Raw genomic sequence first — 23,530 nt, 5'->3', positions numbered from 1 at the left:
CTCTGAGAACAAGCTTCCAAGATGTATGTGTAAAGAAAATTACAAACTATATATAAGAGGTTATTCACCCTTTGTTCTTACTTACTAACTAAGGAATCCAATGATTGGTGGATTACAAGGAGAAAATTGGGATTTAAACAACAAATATCTGAAGAAAAAAAATCTAAAAGAGTCGGTCGCAAATATCTGGAAGCACTCAGGTGGATTTCACAGCGTGCAACATGGGCTGTGAAATTTCGCAAGCTGAAAGTCTCCATTTCGCACAAAAGGCTGATTTCGCAGCTGCGAAATTGGCTTTTAGCTTGGTGTGATTGGCTTCCAATGGCTATAACTTCTTCATTTCAGCTCCGATTTGCGTACCGTTTGAAGTGTTGGACTACTGACTTCCCAAGCTTCAAAACGATATATAGTATACATGAATTGGACCCCAGGAAGTGCTCGAAATGTGTCCAAGAGTTACTGTCCTCTTGAATTTCTTCATGTTAGATTTCTCTCTTTGTTGTCCCTCATTGCATTCATGATTTGCTTTTGGAAAAGGACCATAAAGCTCCAAAGCTTGGGTTCTTCATGTAAATGAGCTTCCATTTTCTTTGCCATGGATTCTATAGAACTCTCCTCAATCTTGGATTGCTTTGGTGATAAAAAAGCTATCAAAAACACCAAAACTTAACACAATTTGATTTGAAACGATTACAAGGGTCCTTAACATGCCAATTGAGTTAAAAAGTAATAACTACTACTCAAAGATGTTTAAAAGAGTTAATTACAAGCTACAAAATAACACTTTTTGAGTAGTAATCACTAGTCACCGACCTAGGGTTTCAAAACTTCGAATTTGTCACGCACTCTATTGAATGGGGCATAACATCCCTTATATGGTGCTTTCAAAATGTCATCTAATTATTTATACCTATGGGGGCCTTATCCCACGTGTCCACCCACGAATACTTCCACGCATCTGTCCACGTGGCATTGTTCTAGCTACACCATGTGTCACTTCTTTCATCACTGCTCGGACAAGCTTCGAGGTATTCGAAAACATCCTGTCCGGATCATTTGCATTGCTAAGTAGGCCACATCTCCTTGATAGCCTCAAATCTTCCCTGATATGCGAGACTGTGACTAACTGACACCTGATTGACTGATGGAACTCTTCACATTCTCACGTCTACTTCAGTAGGTAGGCATGCTCAGTCTCATGTCATCAACAAGGTTGAAGGGACGACAAACTGTGTCATGACGCGTCGTCTAATACAACCCCCAGCCGCTTTGTAAACGTGATGATTGCCCTATCACCGCTGCGCAATCATCACCATAAGGGCTAGATCAGCATTGCGGAACCTGACTCCTCATCTAAACATTATAAAAACCCAACTGTAATATAACAAGGGGATGGTGAGTTCTTTGACTCAATCTTTCTTTCTCTTTCTCTCTAAAGGTCTCTAGGTTGACTTGAGCTTCTGAGGGTATGTCTGGACAACCCGTTCAGACATTGTTGTGCAGGGAAGCAAGATATCTAGATTTCATCATCTGAACATGAGCTTTCACTGACATATCTAAGGGAGGAATCCATCCTTAGTTGACCAGGTATCAACATTGACACCATCTGTGGAAACGAAATTCAAATTTCAACACCTTCCAGAAGTCGAGCGTTGGCCATGGGTAACGAAGACTACTTCAATTGGCGCGAATATATGGAAAGACGCCAGTGCGAGAGTGAGAGACAGATGCAAGCCCTACTCCAAGAGATAAGGAGACTTAGGGAAGAAAACGAAGTGTTGCGTATTCAAGTATCTTCATCAGCTCCCCTTCGTAGTCCACAACCTAGAAGTCAACACGCTAATTCCAGGCAAAACAAGGAGGCGACATATCCTAGAAATGTAGATTTCCTCCATGCTGAACAAGGAATGCAGCCTGAACAAAGATCCCCACCATCCTGCCACGCACAGCAGGATGAGAGCTCTGATTCCACTCGCGTCTCATAAAAAAGGAGACATGATAGGAAGTCTCAACTGTCAGATGCAATGAGCGCAAGACTAGGGCCTCAGATGCCTGACATGGGGGGACACCGCATATAGCAACGACCTAAGAGGCATGTCTTGGCCCCTCAGCTACACCAGCCGTAACCGACTGGCCTGCTCACCCGCTAATACAACCAGTGAGGGATTTGGTTAGTAGGGCTCCCTTCGGCTCTGTCAGTAGACGATTGGATGACATGATCTTCATGCCTTTTGGCCTTGATATCATCAACAACAAACCTCCAAGAGGGTTCATGGTTCTAAAATTCTCTACATATGATGGAAGCAGCGATCCGTTTGACCATATCATGCACTACAGGCAACTCATGATCCTTGACATAGGGAATGACGCGTTACTGTGCAAGGTTTTTCCAGCTAACCTCCAAGGTCAGGCTCTTTCATGGTTCCACCACCTCCCGACGAACTCCGTGAATAACTTCCGGGATCTATCGAAGGCCTTTGTGGGACAATACCTATGCTCAGCAAGGCATAACTAGAACATCAGTATCCTGCAGAACATAAAGATGCAGGAAAACGAGTCATTGAGGGAATTCGTGAAGCGGTTTAGGCAGACCATGCTCCAAGTTGAATCTTACAGCATGGACACCATCCTGCAAATTTTTAAAAGGAGTATCTACCAGGGTACACCATTTTTTGTATCCCTCACCAAGAAGCCTCCGACGACTATGGACAATTTGTTCCAATGAGCAAATAAATACTCTATGCTCGAGGATGACGTCCGCACAGCTACCCAGCAGGTCCTGGTAACCAACTAGCCTGCCGAGAACGACTCAGCTAGGAGCTCCAAAAACGCGAGCCAACAAAGGCAAACGGGAAAAGGGCAAGGCGGACCACAGCAGCTAGGCCAAGCCAGCTTCACCCCCTTTAACATTTCGTACGACAAGCCCCTCCCTATAATCCAAGATCTATCCGACTTCAGATGGCTAGAGCCAATAAGGACGGATCCGGCTAAAAGAGATTGGAGCAGAAAATGTGCCTATCACTAGGAACATGACCACACCATAGAGCAATGTAGAAGTCTCCATTACCTAGTGGAAAAGCTAGTTAGAGCTGGACACTTGAATTAGTACATCCGATCAGAGAGGAGACAACCCAAGGCCCGACCACTCAAGCCCCTACAACTTCAGTGGCTCTTAGAGCCGTAATCAACTACATTCATGGAGGACCCATTGATGAGAAATACAACTCTAAATGAAAGAGGCAAAGACTGATCTGAGCTGCCTCCGTATGAGAGCAGGTTAACTCTGTACAACCTGCCTTGCCTCAAGGGGGCACACTCCTAATAGATGGGGTAATCACCTTTCCCCCGGTAGATCCCAATCGGGTATTACATCCCTATGAAGATGCCCTAATCTTGACTTTAGGGATCAACAATTATGATGTAAGATGGATCCTAGTCGATCCAGATAGTTCAGCCGACTTGTTACAAGTGTCTGCATTCAAATAGATGGGGTTCCCACCATCCACTTTATAAAATCCCGTGCGGATACTATCAATGTTCAATGGAGCTTCAACCATCTCTTTAGGAGACATCATGTTGCCCATCCAAGCCAGGCCAATTGTTCTGAATGTGCAATTTTTAGTGGTAGAAGACTCGTCTCATTTCAATGCCATCATGGGGCGCACATGGTTGCATGGCATGAAGGCCATCCTCTCTACGTATCACTAAATGGTAAGTTACTTAACTGAAGACGGACATATTAACTTTTATGCGAGCCAGTTGGCTGCACTTCAGTGTTACCAAGTAGCATGAGAGGCCAGGTCCACTAGTGATGGTGAGCCACCCACCGAACCGGCGGGTGCCTTGGAGCGATAGTAATTATAGGACCCAATGGAGAGAGATCTGCTGGCGGTTGACCCCCTACAGATCATGCATATCTAATAAAAGAATGATCACTTTACCTATGCTAGCTCCCTCTTGACATCAGAGGAAGAAAATGCTCTTGAAGGTGTACTTCAGTAGAACAAGGATGTCTTTGCATGGACTCCTTAGGATATGCCCGAAATCCATCCGTCAATAGCCTCACATCGGCTTAGTGTAATCTCTTCCTCATGACCTATCCGCCAGAAGGTCCGACGCTTCCACTCAGATAAGCAAAGAATTATCAAAGCTGAAGTAGAAAAGTTACTGACAACCAGGTTTATAAGGGAAGTAGAGTATCCAGAGTGGTTGGAAAATGTGGTAGTTGTCCCAAAAAAGGGGAGACAAATGGTGAGTCTGTGTCGATTACACCAACCTGAATGACGCTTGCCCAAAGGATAGCTGACCATTACCTCAAATAGACTAGATAGTCGATTCCACTACCAGACATGATATGCTCTCTTTCATAGACACTTTCTCTGGTTACCATCAAATTCTCATGTTCCAATTGGATGAGGAGAAGACTTCCTTTATGACACCACACGGGATATATTGCTACAAGGTCATGTCGTTTGGACTTAAAAATGCTGGAGCCACCTACCAAAGGCTAATGACAAAGATTTTCAGGATATTAATCAGTCAGACTATGGAAGTGTATATCGACGACATTGTGGTAAAAAGCAAAACCAAGAGCAAGCACACTCGACATTTAGAAGAAACATTTCGTTTGATGAAAACATACAACATGAAGCTGAACCCAGCCAAGTGTGCCTTTGGAGTTAGCACAAGCAAGTTCCTAGGATTCATGGTTACACAAAGAAGAATAAAGGTCAATTTGGACCAAATCAAGGCCGTTACGGAGACATTCTCTCCAAGTTCCAAAAAAGAGTTGCAACACCTCACGGGCCGCCTAGTTGTGTTGGGACGCTTTATAGCCTAATTTACAGACAAATTAAGGCCATTCTTCCTCACATTGAAAGGAGCTAGCGCGATAGGGTGGAAAACTGACTGTGAGCTAGCATTCGAGAAGATTAAATGCTACCTCACCCAGTCACCCATTCTGAGCAGTCCTCAACCCGGAGAGCAATTGTACATGTACTTGGCAGGGTTTGACTGTGCTGTCAGTGCTATTTTGTTTTGCTACGTAAAAGACAAGGAGCAAAGGCCTGTCTACTACGTAAGTAAAGCAATGGTTGACGCGAAAACCCGGTACTCAAAGATGGAGCAAACAACCTTGGCCTTGAGGAGTGTCGCGTGAAAGCTCCGCCCTTATTTTCAAGCTCATCAATTGACTGTACTCACGAATAAACCACTTCGAAACATTCTGCACAAACCTGACCTATCCGGAAGACTGGTGAGGTCGGCCATTGAACTTAATGAGTATGGAATTAAGTATTAACCCAAGTTGGTAATAAAGGAGCAGGTCCTGGCTGATTTTTATTTTTAAAATATATTAAAAAATTAAAAATAAATTAAAATATTTCAGGTTCTTAAATATACTTTTATTTTACAAAATACAAAAAATAATTTTCAAAAAGTGTTTTTAAAATCTGTTTTTCATAAGTACTTTTGAAAATAGTTACCAAACACGACCTTGATGTCATCCAAGACATCATTAGTTTCAATAGTTTTTAACAACTACTTTTAATAATAAAAGTAAATTCAATTGTAAATTAATTGTTTTGTTGTGAGATTAACTTTATACCTAGAAAATTTAAAAATGTCGATAACTTTAATATTTTTAAACATTGTAATGAAATAAAAACTTGTTTCTTTGGATATGATAAAAAGTATGTGTTATTATTTTTAAAAAAATGTAGATAAATGATAATGGGAAGTGAGAAATCCATATTTGAAAGTTGTATCCAATCACTCTTTAAAATCATGTTTGTCTTTGAAACAACATTCTTTTTAGCATCCAAGAATATATTTTGTAAAGGTTTAAAGACGATACTCTTCTTTCAGTCTTTATTGTATTTATATCAGTCTAAACAGTTATAGATTTCCCAAATTTTTAGACATAGCAAAAAAACAGATTTTTTTTAAAAGCATTTTACATGTATCAACTTTTTGGAGAGTGGCTTAGAGTTGTCTATGACATATTCCAAATGGATCTTTAAAATGGCATGCCAATGAGATGCCTTAGTATAAACTTTGTGTCCATGTAATGCATTGGCTTCCATTGAGACAAATATTGCACTATTAAGTGTTAATACATGCTTAACTTTGACTAAATCATGTTTCTTCATTATTGTATTTTATTGCATATAAAGACACCATGCACCCAACCATTTGCTCTTCTCCTTTATGAATCCTCTCTACTAGCATTAATGTACATGGCCTACATGGTAAGGAAATTATTCCCTTGAGGAATAGGTATCAAAAATAAAAAGAGGCAAGAGACATAAACAATGAAGATAAATTTTTCAAATTTTGCCTAATGAAAAGGAAAATATTTCAAATAAAAGAAGTTTGAAATGAATTATTTTTTAAAAATCAGATGAAGACTTAAGAAGTGTTTATTTTTTAACTGAATAGAAAAAAAAAATCAAAATATTTGATTTTTTTATTAAATTAAAAGTAATTTGTTAATATCAACTAATATAATTAAAGCTGTCCTTGGACCATTGGTGTTGTTTGAGATAAATGCAAATCAACACGTGCAAGATAACTACTTCATTTAATTTGGTGGTTAGGAGCCTAGGATAAAGTCATGATAAGAATATATTAAAAAAATTTAGGATAAAACACTAAATACAAAATTTATTTTTAAAATATATTAAAAAATTAAAAATAAATTAAAATATTTCAGGTTCTTAAATATACTTTTATTTTACAAAATATCAAAAAATAATTTTCAAAAAGTATTATTAAAATCTGTTTTTCATAAGTACTTTTGAAAACAGTTACCAAACACGACCTTGATGTCATCCAAGACATAATTAGTTTCAATAGTTTTTAATAACTACTTTTAATAATAAAAGTAAATTCAAGAGATTAACTTTTAATAATAAAACCAAAATATTTGATTTTTTTTTTTAAATTAAAAGTAATTTTTTAATATTAACTAACATAATTAAATTGAACATATCGATAATAAATTCATTTTAATTATATTAATTGATATCTATAAGTTATTTTTAACTGAATAAAAAAAAAAAAAACACCATCTTAAAAACCAAAAAATTGAGGCGAGTGGTCCTCGGTGGGCCCTTCTCACTAACTCAAAATATTAAAAATGGAGACCATCTTTATTTATTTTGAACTGCTGATGGGATTGAGGGTCTTGAAGAATATCACTTTCAATGTTATATCACTCTAAATCCTATGGTCTAAAGGCTGTCCTTGGACCATTGGCGTTGTTTGAGATAAATGCAAATCAACACGTACAAGATAACTACTTCATTTAATTTGGTGGTTAGGAGCCTAGGATAAAGTCATGATAAGAATATATTAAAAAATTTAGGATAAAACACTAAATACAAAATTTATTTTTAAAATATATTAAAAAATTAAAAATAAATTAAAATATTTCAGGTTCTTAAATATACTTTTATTTTAAGAACTATCATCTCCCAAAATTCCAAATCCTTATCAATTCATTGCAAGATCAAAACAGTGTATGGATATCATCTACGAAGCACATATGTCATAAACAAGGTTATTAGCTTTTAAATGAAGAGATGATATTTCAATGAAATTTTGCTACAATATCCAGATGAAGCTTAAAATCTCAATACCTTTGAACCGAATTAGACATCCAACCAGCCTAAATAATTCCTATGATAATTCAACTTTAGTCCAAATCATAGATGGTGTTTAAAAAATTAATTTAATGATTTAATATAATTTTATAATTTAATTTAAATTATTAAATAGATTAAGTGTATTTTATAAAATAATTAATATTGTAACTTAAAATTAAAATAAATACTTTTTTTTCCCTAAAGTTTAAGTATCTTTTATATTAAAGTCTATTTCTTTCTTCTCTTATTTCTCTTTGACAATCTTATTACTTAAAATTTATAAGTTTAAATATATCAAATTTTCGAATTAGGTAATAAATGTTAAGGAAACAACCCTTGTATAAATTTAATTTAAAATCATTAATCCTTAGTCATTAAGTTTTACATGAAAAGAAGTGTAAAGTTGACCATTGTGAGATGATAGTTCTTGTTACTATTGTCTATTATATTCTTATCATGACTTTATCCTAAGCTCCTAACCACCAAATTAAATGAAGTAGTTATCTTGTACGTGTTGATTTGCATTTATCTTAAACAGCACCAATGGTCCAAGGACAACTTTTAGACCATAGGATTTAGAGTGATCATAACATTGAAAGTGATATTCTTCAAGACCCTCCATCCCATTAGTAGTTCAAAATAAATATAGATGGTCTCCATTTTTAATATTTTGAGTTAGTGAGAAAGGCCCACCGAGGACCACTCGCCTCAACTTTTTGGTTTTTAAAATGATGCTTTTTTTTTTTTTTTTATTAAATTAAAAATAACTTATTGATATCAATGAATATAATTAAAATGAATTTATTATCGATATGTTCAATTTAATTATGTTAGTTGATATTAACAAATTACTTTTAATTTAATAAAAAAAATCAAATATTTTGGTTTTTTTCTATTCAGTCAAAATATAAACACCTCTTAAGTCTTCATCTGATTTTTGAAAAATAATTCATTTAAAATTTATTTTATTTGAAATATTTTCCTTTTCATTAGGAAAATATGAAAAATTTATCTTCATTGTTTATGATGAAAAAAATTAAGATACTAAGAATGGACAAAGGTAAAGAATATCATGATAGATACACTCAAGATGGACAAGCACCTGATCCATTTGCGAAGTTTCTTTAAGAGCATGGAATAGTTGCCCAATATACCATGCCTAGTTTCCTAGACAAGAATGGTGTAGTAGAAAGAAGAAGTTGAACGTTATTAGACATGATATGGAGTATGCTTAATAGCTTTAAGCTTCTTAAATCCTTGTAGGTTGAAGCTCTTAAAACAAAAATGTATATATATTGAACCAAGTTCCAATTAAGGTTGTCCCAAAGATGCCATTTAAAAGTATGGAAAGGTTGGAAACTGAGTTTGTGACATATATGCATTTGGGGGATGCCCGTCTAAAGTAAGAATTTATAACTCACAAGAAAATAAATTGGACCCAATGATCATTAGTGGATTTTTCGTTGGATAGACTAAAAGGTCTAAAGGGTACACATTCTACTATCCATCCACAACATTAGGATTGTAGAATCAAGAAATGCAAAATTTCTTGATAATAACTTATTTAGTGGGAGTTATCAATCCTAGAGCATAGTCTCTAACAAATATCAACCTTCCACCTTAAGTGAAAAGTTGGTTATCATTCACAACACTCCTCAAGTTCAAATAAGAGTTGATCAACTAATCGTTGAAGTTTCATGATTCGTTCCTAATTGGTGTGGCACATGCATGCATCCGCCTATACCGGGTTCGAGTCCCCAATAACAGCGCCATTTGATTCGTGCCTAGTCGGTGTATTAGCTGATTCATGTCTAGCTGGTGCTCCTTGATTGAGGGAGTAATCAACAAAATTTATAACTTATTACACCATGAACTAGGGTAGCAAAGACAAAGCTACTATAGCATAGTGGCTCTAGGATCGTTCACTGGGATGGGTTTTCACTTCACAATTGATATTAATTCAAAGCTGAATTGGTGTCTTTTCATTTCAAGGTTAGCTTTAAAAGAAAACATAATCTTTAGCGGAAAAAGGTTTGGTTTTAAACTAACCAAAAATAGTAACTGATTTTACTTATAAAGAAAACTGTCTCTTGGAGTTTAGATCACTGGGTTTAGATTCCTCATACAAAAAGGAGAGTTCCGGTCACTTGTTTATTTTCCTCACATTGGGGATTTAACATATAGTTATTTCCTGAACCGGTGTGGTACAGATGCTTCCCATTAATGGGTTCAAACACTAAATCCCTCTCACTGATGCACCTTGCAATGGCTCATACCTCTCACCTAGCACTTGCCATTCAAGGTGATCTTTAACCTTGGATTACCAGTCAAAAGCTCGCAAGAGATAACTAATGGATGTCTCCGTGGAGTCCAAAATCTTACCAAGTGTTGGCTATTCTAGAAAATCCTACCTTCAAACCACCTCCCAAAGGCTCGCAAGAGATAAACTAGTGCATCTCTATGGATGGAGATCACTTGCCTTATCAAGTGTTGGCCCAGGTGATTTAAAGGCGTTTTAAGTTAACTAAAAAGATAAAAACCATTAACGGGTCACACTTTCTCTTCATTAAAAACTAAAACAACAAAACTTCCAATTTATGCATGTGGAAATTTACCCGGCTTTCTTCACTCCAAGAGACAAAGAGCCTAGCCTCTCATTCTCTGAGGAAAAATCCTTAGAGTTTGATTAGCTAGAAAGAAAATAACGAGAAAACAAAAGCAGAGCAAGTGCTCTGTATTTTACTTTCTTCCCAAAACTGTACAAAGGATGCGTCTCTGGGAACAAGCTCCCGAGATCCGATCTTTCTTTCAAAGAAGATTACAAACTATATATAAGGGGTTATTTACCCTTTGTACTTACTTAAAGACTAAGGAATCCTATAATAAGTGGGTTACAAGGAGACTTTGGGTATTTAGACATCAAATATCTAAAGCAAAATATCTAAAGAAAAATATCTAAAGATGTCGGTCGCAAATATCTGGAAGCTTCAGGAGAACACCGCGGCACTGTGCAAAATTGGCTGCGAAACTCTCCGGGTGAGCGCTATTAGAGGATCCGGATATGTATATCCGGAGAAGTTGAAACGCCCACCTCTCCCATCCGGCTCCCGAATTCCGGATGTAAGACATCCGGATGGAATGGCGGCTGTAGCAGATTTCCGGATGTGATACATCCTGGTGGAAAGTGGCGGCAGCCAGATGGAATTCCTACCCGGGTGGAATGAGCTATGATTCCCGTCTGGGTGGAATGAGCAGGATCCCATACTCCTTGTATTCTGGATTTGCTTATGGATTCCAAAGAACTCTCCTCAATCTCGGATTGTTTTGGTGATAAAAAAGCTGTCAAAACACCAAAACTTAACACAATTTGATTAGAATTGATTGCAAGGGTCCTTAATATGTTAATTGGGTTAAAAGGTGATAACTACTACTCAAAAGTGTTTAAAAGAGTTAATTACAAGCTATGAAATAGTACTTTTTGAGTAGTAATCATTTCACAAGTTGCTGAGAATAATCCAATAGATTAAGTTGTTCAGGAAATGCCAAAAATTGTTGAACAACCAGTTGAACAACATGATCCTTAGAAAAATGTTGATTCAACATTAAGGAGATCAACTAGAGCAAGGAAATCAACAATTCCTAGTGATTATGTTGTGTATCTACAAAAATCGAACTATAACATTAGAGCCGAAAATGATCCTAAAATGTTTTCACAAGCCATGAGTTGCAAAAATAAAATTTATGGTATAATGCCATGAAAGATGAGATGAATTCTATGATATCTAACAGAGTTTGGAATTTTGTTGAGTTACTTGATGACGCAAAAGCCATAGGATGGAAATGGGTCTTTAAGACAAAGAAAGACTCATTAGGCAACAATGGATGATATAAAACAAGGCTCATTGCTAAAGGATTCACTTAAAAGAAATGAATCAACTACAAGAAGACCTTCTCTTTTGTATCTAAGAAAGATTTTTTTTCATATTATTATGGAATTTGTTGAACATTTTAATTTAGAGCTGCAACAAATGGATGTGAAAATGGTTTTCCTCAACAAAGATCTAGAGGAAGAAGTTTACATGAAACAACCATAAAGATTTTCCTCTAAAGATGGCAAACATTTGGTGTGCAAGCTCAAGAAATCCATATATGGATTGAAACAAACTTCCTGTCAGTGGTACTTGAAATTCCATGATGTTATCTCTTCACTTGGGTTTGTAGAGAACATTATGGATCAATGTATATACCATAAGGTCAATGGGAGTAACATCTGCTTCCTTATTCTACATGTGGATAACATTTTATTTGCAACCAATAATAAGGGTTTGCTACATGAGTTGAAACAATTTCTATCTAAAAACTTTGACAAAAAGGATATGGGTGATGCATCTTATGTTATTGGTATTAAGATACATAAAGATAGATTTTGAGGAATTTTGGGTTTGTTTCAAAAGACCGATATCAACAAAGTTTTAGAGATATTTAAGATGAAAGATTATTCACCAATTATAACTCCCATTGTGAAAGGTGATAAGTTCAATTTGAACCAATGCCCAAAAAATGATCTTGAAAGGAAAAAAATGAAGAACAATCCATATGTTTTTGTTGTTAGAAGCCTAATGTATGCTCAGGTCTGCACAAGACCTGACATTGCATTTGTTGTTGGGATGTTAGGAAGATATAAGAGTAATCCAGGTACAAACCATTGGAGAGCTGCAAAGAAGGTGTTAAGGTACTTTTAAGGGACAAAGGAATACATGCTTATGTATAGACGTGCTAATAATTTGAAAGTGATTGACTACTCAGATTCAGACTTTGTTGGTTTTGTTGATTCACGAAAATCAACATTTGGATTCATTTTTACGTTCATCAATGGAGTTGTATCCTAGAGGAGTGCAAAACAGACTTTGATTGCTACTTCCATTATAGATGTTGAGTTCATATCTTGTTTTGAGGCTACCTCGCATGATGTATGGATGGAAAGTTTCATTTTTGGGCTTAGAATCGTGGCTTCAATTTCTAGGCCATTGATGATATATTGCAACAATTCAACTGTAATTTTTATGGCTAAAAAAACAAAAGTAGTAGTCAAAACTAACACATCAACATCAAGTATTTAGCCATAAGGAAACATGTTAAGGAGAAAACATTGGTTATTGAACACATCAACATTGAATTTATGATAATTGGTACTTTGACAAAAGGTATGCCACCATTGAAATTCAAGGATCATGTGGATAAAATGGGACTTGGTTCCTTTGTATGATTTTCATTGTAAGAACGAATGTTATTTGTGATGAAACTCTATTTATGTGATAATATTTTCTCGCATTTATTTCTAATTTGTGTACACATTTATTCATTTAAGAAATATAGCTAATGTTTGGACCTAGAATAAATATAGGGTTTATTCATTAAGTAATGAAGACAAGTATTTAAGAGACATAATGCATTGTTATACGTGGAAAATAATACTCGTTTTAGAGGACTTATTGCCATGATTCATACATTTTGTTTCTTACAATGATGAATGATGGAATATGTGGACCAAGTGGGAAAATATTAGATTTTCCTAAATGGGTCTAGAAATTTGACCCATAATCTTCTATCAATTTTGGGAATAATGCTAGACTTTCCTAAATAGGTCTAGAAATGTGGCCTATACTATTTTGGGATTTCCATTAATTAAGTTTTCCTTTTTGATTGCCACTAACAACCATAAATTATGACATTGACTTTGTGATGAGTAGAGTAAATATAAACAGAGCTTTCGTGGTTAAGTCCCTAAGCCTCTAATCTCTATTCATTTAAGAAATATTGCTAATGTTTGGACCTAGAATAAATATAGGGTTTATTCATTAAGTAATGAAGACAAGTATTTAAAAGACATAATGCATTTTTATACATGGAAAATAATACTCGTTTTAGAGAACCTATTGCCATGATTCATACATTTTGTTTCTTACTATGATGAATGATGGAATATGTGGACCAAGTGGGAGAATGTTAGATTTTCCTAAACGGGTCCAGAAATTTGACCCATAATAATCTATCAATTTTGGGAATAAGGCTAGACTTTCCTAAATAGGTCTAGAAATGTGGACTATACTATTTTGGGATTTCCATTGATTAAGTTTTCCTTTTTGATTGCCATTAACAACCATAAATTATGACATTGACTTTGTGATGAGTAGAGTAAATATACATAGAGCCTTCGTGGTTAAGTCCCTAAGCCTCCAATCTCTATTCAAACACATATACATTATCGTTTTGAGATTGATTAAGGGTTTAGAAGCACCTCGATCCATTTGAATATTAAACTTGATTTCTGGATTTCCAAACCATCAATGGCTAGAGGTATTGATTACTACTCAAAAAGTGCTATTTCATAGCTTGTAATTAACTCTTTTAAACACTTTTGAGTAGTAGTTATCACCTTTTAACCCAATTAACATATTAAGGACCCTTGCAATCAATTCTAATCAAATTGTGTTAAGTTTTGGTGTTTTGATAGCTTTTTGATCACCAAAGCAATCCGAGATTGAGGAGAGTTCTTTGGAATCCATGGCAAAGTAATGAAAAGTTGTCCGGATAGGATATGTTATCATCCGGACAGTGCGTCCGGACACACCATTGGAGGGCGGCAGAACGTGTGGCATTGCACATTCCACCCGGATGTCTCACATCCGGAATTTTGCTCCACCGACATTCCATCCGGATGTCTCACATCCGGAATTCTGCTCCACCGACATTCCACCCGGATGTCTCACATCCGGAATTCTGCTCCGCCGACATTCCACCCGGATGTCTCACATTCGGAATTCTTCTATGCCGACATTCCACCCGGATGTCTCACATCCGAAATTCTTCTCCGCCGACATTCCATCCGGATATTTTGCATCCGGCACTTGACGCCAGATGGGAGAGGAGGGCGTTTCAACTTCCCCAGTCAGACATATTCGGATCCTCTAATAGCACTTACCCGGAGAGTTTCGCAGCCATTTTGCACAGTGCCGCAGTGTTCTCCTGAAGCTTCTCGATATGTGCGACAGACATTTTTAGATATTTTGCTTTAGATATTTGATGTCTAAATTCCTGATATGCGCGACTGACATTTTGAGATATTTTGCTTTAGATATTTGATGTCTAAATCCCCAAACTCTCCTTGTAACCCACCAATTATAGGATTCCTTAGTTATTAAGTTTGGAAAAAGGGTGAATAACCCCTTATATATAGTTTGTAATCTTCTTTAGAATATGTAGAATCTCGGGAGCTTGTTCTCAGAGACACATCCTTTGTACAGTTTTGCAAGGAAGTAAAATACAGAGCACTTGCTCTGCTTTTCATATATATTTTTGTTTTCTCGTTCTTTTTCTTTCTAGCCAACCAAACTCTGAGGATTTTTCCTCAGAGGATGAGAGGCTAGGCTCTTCGTCTCTTGGAGTAAAGAAAGCTGGGTAAGTTTCCAAATGCATAAATTGGAAGTTTTGTTGTTTTAGTTTTTAATGAAGAGAAAGTGTGACCCGTTAATGGTTTTATCTTTTTAGTTAACTTAAAACGCCTTTAAATCACCTGGGCCAACACTTGGTAAGGCAAGTGATCTCCATCCATTGAGATGCACTAGTTTACCTCTTGCGAGCCTTTGGGAGGTGGTTTGAAGGTAGGATTTTCTAGAATAGCCAACACTTGGTAAGCTTTTGGACTCCACAGAGACATCCATTAGTTATCTCTTGCGAGCTTTTGACGGGTAATCCAAGGTTAAAGATCACCTTGAATGGCAAATGCTAGGTGAGAGGCACGAGCCATTGCAAGATGCATCAGTGAGAGGGATTTAGTGTTTGAACCCATTAAAGGGAAGCATTTGTACCACACCGGTTCGAGAAATAACTATATGTTAATTCTCTAACGCGAGGAAAAGAAACAAGTGATCGAAACTCCCTTTTTGTACAAGGAATCTGAACCCAGTGATCTAAACTCCAAGAAACACTTTTCTTTGTAATTAAAATTAGTTATTATTTTTGGTTAGCTTAAAACCAACCTTTTCCACCAAAGATTATGTTTTCTTTTAAAGCTAACCTTGAAATGAAAAGGCACCAATTCATATTTGAATTAATATCAATTGTGAAGTGAAAACCCATCCCAGTGAACGATCCTAGAGCCACTATGCTATAGTAGCTTTGTCTTTGCTACCCTAGTACATGGTGTAATAGGTTATAAATTTTGTTGATTACTCCCTTCTGAGGATCACAATCAAGGGACACCAGCTGGACATGAATCAAATGGCACCACTGTTAGGGACCATTGAGAGGACATGAATCAACTGAGACACCAATTGGGAACGAATCAGGTATGTTTTTGTTCTTCCTTTATTTCCACATTCGATATATGCTATTAAGTTGTTTTTAGCATGTTTAGATTGGGTTTAGCACTTATAGTCTCATTCCATCAATTAAATTAACCTAGGCAAAACATAGGCTCATGTTTAACTTTCAATTTCTTGTCTTAGTGAATGATTCGTGCCCAATTGGTGTATCAGCTGATTCATGTCCAGCTAGTGCTCCTTGATTGAGGGAGTAATCAACAAAATTTATAACTTATTACACCATGAACTAGGGTAGCAAAGACAAAGCTACTATAGCATAATGGCTCTAGGATTGTTCACTGGGATGGGTTTTCACTTCACAATTGATATTAATTCAAAGTTGAATTGGTGCCTTTTCATTTCAAGGCTAGCTTTAAAAGAAAACATAATCTTTGGTGGAAAAAGGTTTGGTTTTAAACTAACCAAAAATAGTAATTGATTTTACTTACAAAGAAAAGTGTTTTTTGGAGTTTAGATCACTAGGCTCAGGTTCCTCATACAAAAAAGAGAGTTCCGGTCACTTGTTTCTTTTCCTCGCATTAGGGAATTAACATATAGTTAATTCTCTAACCGGTGTGGTACAGATGCTTCCCTTTAATGGGTTCAAACACTAAATCCCTATCACTGATGCAACTTGCAATGGCTCGTGCCTCTCACCTAGCATTTTCCATTCAAGGTGATCTTTAACTTTGGACTTCCCTTCTCAAGCTCGCAAGAGATAACTAATGGATGTCTCCTTAGAGTCCAAAAGCTTACCAAGTGTTGGCTATTCTAGAAAATCCTACCTTCAAACCACCTCCCAAAGGCTCGCAAGAGGTAAACTAGTGCATCTCAATGGACGGAGATCACTTGCCTTACCAAGTGTTGGCCCAGGTGATTTAAAGGTGTTTTAAGTTAACTAAAAAGATAAAAAACCATTAACGGGTCACACTTTCTATTCATTAAAAACTAAAACAACAAAACTTCCAATTTATGCATGTGGAAACTTACCCGGCTTTCTTCACTCCAAGAGACGAAGATCCTAGCCTCTCATCCTGTGAGGAAAAATCCTCAGAGTTTGGTTGGCTAGAAAGAAAAAGAACGAGAAAACAAAAATATATATGAAAAGCAGAGCAAGTGCTCTGTATTTTACTTCCTTGCAAAACTGTACAAAGGATGCGTTCCTGAGAACAAGCTCCCGAGATTCTCTTTTTCTAAAGAAGATTACAAACTATATATAAGGGGTTATTCACCCTTTTTCCAAACTTAATAACTAAGGAATCCTATAATTGGTGGGTTAAAAGGAGAGTTTGGGGATTTAGACATCAAATATCTAAAGCAAAATATCTCAAAATGTTGGTCGCACATATCTGGAAACTTCAGGAGAACACCGCGACACTGTGCAAAATGGCTGCGAAACTCTCCGGGTAAGCGCTATCAACGGATCCGGATATGTCTGACCGGGGAAGTTGAAATGCCCTCCTCTCCCATCCGGCGTCAAGCGCCGAATGCAAAATATCCGGATGGAATGTCGGCGGAGCAGAATTCCGGATGTGAGACATCCGGGTGGAATGTCAGCGGAGCAGAATTCCGGATGTGTTGTCCGGATCATTGACTAAAGTGCACAAGCCTTGCTACGTCATTCCAACAGCCTGCCACAGCCCACGTTCCGCCGCCCTCCGATGGTGTGTCCGGACGCCCTGTCCGGACATCTTTTGCCATGGATTCCAAAGAACTCTCCTCAATCTCGAATTGCTTTGGTGATCAAAAAGCTATCAAAACACCAAAACTTAACACAATTTGATTAGAATTGATTGCAAGGGTCCTTAATATGTTAATTGGGTTAAAAGGTGATAACTACTACTCAAAAGTGTTTAAAAGAGTTAATTACAAGCTATGAAATAACACTTTTTGAGTAGTAATAAGTGAAGATAATAAATTTCTTCAAATGATTTAAAGAGAATAGAATGAGAACAAGGAGAAAATAAAGACCGTTTTTTTTAATAAACCTCTTTATTTAAGGAATATATAAAGAAAGATCACCCTCTTACTAATGTAAGAGAATTCAATAAAGCAAGGAGATTTATCATTGTCTTGGTTGGATTGAGGTATTTATAAGCTTCTTAATTAGGATTTTCCATAAAATTGCACTTTTTTGATAGGCTTTGGTGTAGAGTATCAACTTTATAATAATTGATTTCTAATTTCTTCCCATGGTTGGATAAACCTTTTACGGGTTTGTTCAAATGGCTTTTTAAATAATAGCGTTTTCTTCAATAGTGTATAGATAGTATGATTGAGAAGTATCTGTTTTTATTTAAGATGGATCAAATTTTTAGAGTGTTTGATAAAATTTAATACTTATTACTTAATAATTTAAGTTGATTTTAAGTTAAATTATTCTTAAATTGCTAGCTTGAAACTATTATTTATTTTTCACTTTAAGTATTAAGGTTGTTTGGTCAAATTAACTTAAAATTTATTCTAAATAATTAAATTGACATGTTTATCCTTAGTAATTTTAACCAATATTCATCCTCATTAATTTTAATTCATAGTTATTTTTATTAAGTTTAAACAATAAATTTATTTGTAAAATATCTATATTTAAAATATTTTAGATACATAAGATAATTATAAAATATTTATTATAAAAAATGAGTTATCAATATGAAATCATAATTTTAAAATATAATTTTACTCAAATAAACAAATGAGGCAAAATGAATTTAAGATTAAAAATAAGTTAACTATTGAGACTTAATATTTAAAATTAAAAATAACTTTAAGTTATAACATTAAATTATTTTACTAAACATAGTTAATTTTTTTAACGACTTAAATTAAGTTATTAAATCATTAAATTGATTTATCAAATACCCTCTTAATCTTTCCCTTTAAAATAGTTTCATGTTGGATATTAATAAATAAGATTCAAAATTCTCAATAAAGATGAGAATGCATTTAATGCTATGTCCCAAGTATTGGAGGAATATAGTTATGTTACTACCCTCATGCATGAACAATGCCTACGTCTCTTCATACCCTATAAACCCACATGTCGACATTGTGTCATGGATAATGGTTCCTATTGTCACATGTGGCTTAGGGAGTTTGCTTCATTTTCTAGTCACCTACCTAGGGTTTCAAAACTTCGAATTTATCACGCACTCTATTGAATGGGGCATAGCACCCCATAAATGGTGCTTTTAAAATGTCATCTAATTATTTATACCTATGGGGGCCTTATCCCACGTGTCCACCCACGAATACTTCCACGCATCTGTCCACGTAGCATCGTTCTAGCTACACCATGTGTCACTTCTTTCATCACTGCTCGGACAAGCTTCGAGGTATCCGAAAACATCCTGTCCAGATCATTTGCGCTGCTAAGTGGCCCACATCTCCTTAATAGCCTTAAATCTTCCTTGATACGCGAGACTGTGCCTAACTGACACCTGATTGACTGATGGAACTCTTAACATCCTCATGTCTACTTCAGTAGGTAGGCATGCTTAGTCTCATGTCATCAACAAGGTTGAAAGGACGACAAACTGTGTCATGATGCGCCGTTTAACACAGCCCCCAACCGCTTTGCAAACATGATGATTGCCCTGTCACCGTTGCGCAATCATCACCATAAGGGCTAGATCAGCATTGCAGAACCTAGATCCTCATTTGAACATTATGAAAACCCTACTGTAATATAACAAGGGGATGGTGAGTTCTTTGACTCGATCTCTCTCTCTCTCTCTCTCTTTAAAGGTCTCTAGGTTAACTTGAGCTTCTGAGGGTGTGTCTGGACAACTCGTTTGGACATTATTGTGCAGGGAAGTAAGATGTCTAAATTCCATCATCTGAACATGAGCTTTCACTGACATATCTAAGGGAGGAATCCATCCTCAATTTATCAAGTATCAACATTGATGCCATTTGTGGGAACGAAATACAAATGTCAACACCTTCCAAAAGTCGATCGCCGGCCATGGGTAACGAAGATTACTTCAATTGGCACGAAAATATGGAAAGACGTCAGCACGAGAGTGAGAGACAGATGCAAGCCCTGCTCCAGGAGATAAGGAGACTCAGGGAAGAGAACGAAGTGTTGCGTATTCAGGTATCTTCATCAGCTCCTCCTCGTAGTCCACAACCTAGAAGTCAACGCGCTAACTCCAGGCAACACGAGGAGGCGACGTATCCTAGAAATGTAGATTTCCTTCATGCTAAATAAAGAATGCAGCCTGACCAAAGATCCCCACCAACTTGCCACACATAGCAAAATGAGAGCTCTGATTCCACTCGCATCTCATAAAAAAAGAAACGCGACAGAAAGTCTCAGTTGTCTGATGCAATGCGCGCAAGGCTAGGGCCTCAGATGCCTAGTATGGGAGGAAACCGCATATAGCGACGACCCAAGAGGCATGTCCTGGCCCCTCAGCTACACCATCCGTAACCGACTAGTTCGCTCACCCGCCAGTAAAAACAACCAATGGGGGATTTGGTCAGCAGGGGTCCCCCCGACTCTATCAGTAGGCGACTGGATGACATGCTCTTCATGCCTTCGACTCTATCAGTAGGTGACTGGATGACATGCTCTTCATGCCTTTTAGCCTTGATATCATCAACTATGAGTCCCCAAGAGGGTTCATGGTTCCAAAATTCTCTACATATGATGGAACTAGCGATCCGTTTGACCATATCATGCATTACAAACAACTCATGACCCTTGACATAGGGAATGAGGCGTTACTGTGCAAGGTCTTTCTAGCTAACCTCCAAGGTCAGGCTCTTTCATGGTTCCACCACCTCCTGACGAACTCCATGAATAACTTCTGGGATCTTCTAGAGGCCTTTGTGGGACAATACCTATGCTCAACAAGACATAACCAGAATATTAGTAGTATCCAGCAGAACATAAAGATGCAGGAAAACGAGTCATTGAGGGAATTCGTGAAGCGGTTCGGGTAGGCCATGCTCCAAGTTGAATCTTACAGCATGAACGTCGTCCTGCAAATTTTTAAAAGGAGTATCTACCCGGGTACCCCTTTTTTTGTATCCCTCGCCAAGAAGCCTCCGACGATTATGGACGATTTGTACATATGAGCAAATAAATACTCTATGCTCAAGGATGACGTTCACGCAGCTACTTAGTAGGTCTTGGTAACCAACCAGCTTGCCAAGAATGACTCAGCTAGGAGCTCCAAAATCGCGGGCCAACAAAGGCAAATGGGAAAAGGGCAAGGCGGACCACAATAGTCAGGCCAAGCTAGCCTCACCCCCCTCAACATTTCGTACGACAAACGCCTCTCTATAATCCGAGATCTATCTGACTTCAGATGGCCAGAGCCAATAAGGACGGATCCGACTAAAAGAGATCAGAGCAGAAAATGTGCCTATCACAAGGAACATGGCCACACCACAGAGCAATGCAGAAGTCTCCATACCTAGTGGAAAAGCTGGTCAATGCTGGACACCTCAAAGGGGAGACTTGAGGAGACAGCCCAAGGCCTAACCACTCAAGCCCCTACAACTTTAGCGGCTCTTAGAGCCGTAATCAACTACATTCATGGAGGACCCATTGATGAGAAATACAACTCTAAACAAAAGAGGCAAAGACTACTCTGAGCCGCTTCCATACGAGAGCAGGTTAAATCTGTCCAACCTGGCTTACCTCAAGGGGGCACGTTCCCAATAGATGGGGTAATCACTTTTCCCTCGGTAGATCCTAATCGGGTATTACAGCCCCATGAAGATGCCCTAATCTTGACTTTAGGGATAAAAAAGTATGATGTAAGACGGATCCTAGTCGATCCAGGCAGTTCAGCTGACTTGTTACAAGTGTCCACATTCAAATAGGTGGGGTTTCCACCATTTACTTTATAAAATCTCGGGCGGATACTATCAGTGTTCAATGGAGCTTCAACCACCTCTCTAGGAGACATCGTGTTGCCCGTCCAAGTCGAGCCAATTGTCCTGAATGTGCAATTTTCAGTGGTAGAAGACTTGTCTCATTTCAATGCCATCATGGGGCGCACATGGTTGCATGGCATGAAGGCCATCCTCTCTACATATCACTAAATGGTAAGTTACTTAACTAAAGATGGACATATTAACTTTTATGGGAGCCAGTTGGCCACACGTCAGTGTTAACAAGTAGCACGAGAGGCCAAATCCACTAGTGATGGTGAGCCACCCACCAAACCGGCGGGCACCTTGGAGCAATAGCAATTATAGGACTCGACGAAGAAAGATCCACCAGCTGTTAACGCCCTACAGATCATGCATATCTCAAAAAAGAATGATCACTTTACCTATGCTAGCTCCCTCTTGACATCAGAGGAAACAAATGCTCTTGAAGGTGTACTTTAGTAGAATAAGGATGTTTTTGCATGGACTCCTTCGGATATGCCCGAAATCCATCCATCAATAGCCTCACATCGGCTTAGTGTAATCTCTTCCTCACGACCTATCTGCCAGAAGGTCCGACGCTTCCACTCAAATAGGCAAAGAATTATCAAAGCCAAAGTAGAAAAGTTACCGACGATCGGTTTTATAAGGGAAGTAGAGTATCTAGAGTAGTTGGAAAATGTGGTAGTTGTCCCAAAAAAGGGAGACAAATGGCGAGTTTGTGTCGATTACACCAACCTGAATGACGTTTGCCCAAAGGATAGTTGACTATTACCTCAGATAGACCAGATAATCGATTCCACTACCAGACACGATATGCTCTCTTTCATAGACGCTTTCTCTAGTTACCATCAAATTCTCATGTTCCAATTGGACGAGGAGAAGACTTCCTTTGTGACACCACATGGGATATATTGCTACAAGGTCATGCCGTTTTGACTTAAAAAAGCTAGAGCCACCTACCAAAGGCTAATGACAAAGATTTTTAGGCCATTAATCGGTCAGAGTATGGAAATGTATATCGACGACATTGTGATAAAAAGCAAAACCAGGAGCGAGCACACTCGACATTTAAAAGAAACATTTCATTTGATGAAAACATACAACATGAAGCTGAATCCAGCCAAGTGCGCCTTTGGAGTCAATGCAGGCAAGTTCCTAGGATTCATGGTTACACAAAGAGGAATAGAGGTCAATCTGAACCAAATCAAGGCCGTCATGGAGATATTCTCTCCAAGTTCCAAAAAAGAGTTGCAACACCTCACGGGCCGCCTAGTTGTGTTGGAACGCTTTATAGACTGATTTATAGAAAAATTAAGGCCATTCTTCCTCACATTGAAAGGAGTTAGCGCGATAGGGTGGACAACTGACTGTGAGCTAGCATTCGAGGAGATTAAATGCTACCTCACCCAGCCACCCATTCTGAGCAGTCCTCAACCCGGAGAGCAATTGTACTTGTATTTGGCAGTGTCTAACTGTGCTGTTAGTGCTGTTTTGTTTCACTACGTAAATGACAAGGAGCAAAGGTTTGTCTATTACGTAAGTAAAACGATGGTTGACGCGAAAACCTGGTACTCAAAGATGGAGCAAAAAACCTTGGCCTTGAAGAGTGTTGTGCGAAAGCTCCGCCCCTAT

At 37.6% G+C, this 23,530-nt stretch overlaps 1 pseudogene; it reads right to left on the bottom strand.

Annotated features, from left to right (window-relative positions):
• The window catches only part of LOC132254623 (uncharacterized), a 40,242-nt pseudogene extending 17,178 nt beyond the window's left edge, over window positions 1-23,064 (bottom strand).
• Window positions 23,065-23,530: the final 466 nt, after the last annotated feature.

This window comes from Vitis vinifera, chromosome 11, assembly GCF_030704535.1.
Source record: "Vitis vinifera cultivar Pinot Noir 40024 chromosome 11, ASM3070453v1".
Lineage (NCBI taxonomy): Eukaryota > Viridiplantae > Streptophyta > Magnoliopsida > Vitales > Vitaceae > Vitis > Vitis vinifera.
Note: the sequence above shows the minus strand (reverse complement) of the source record. Positions and strands in the feature narration are given on the sequence as shown.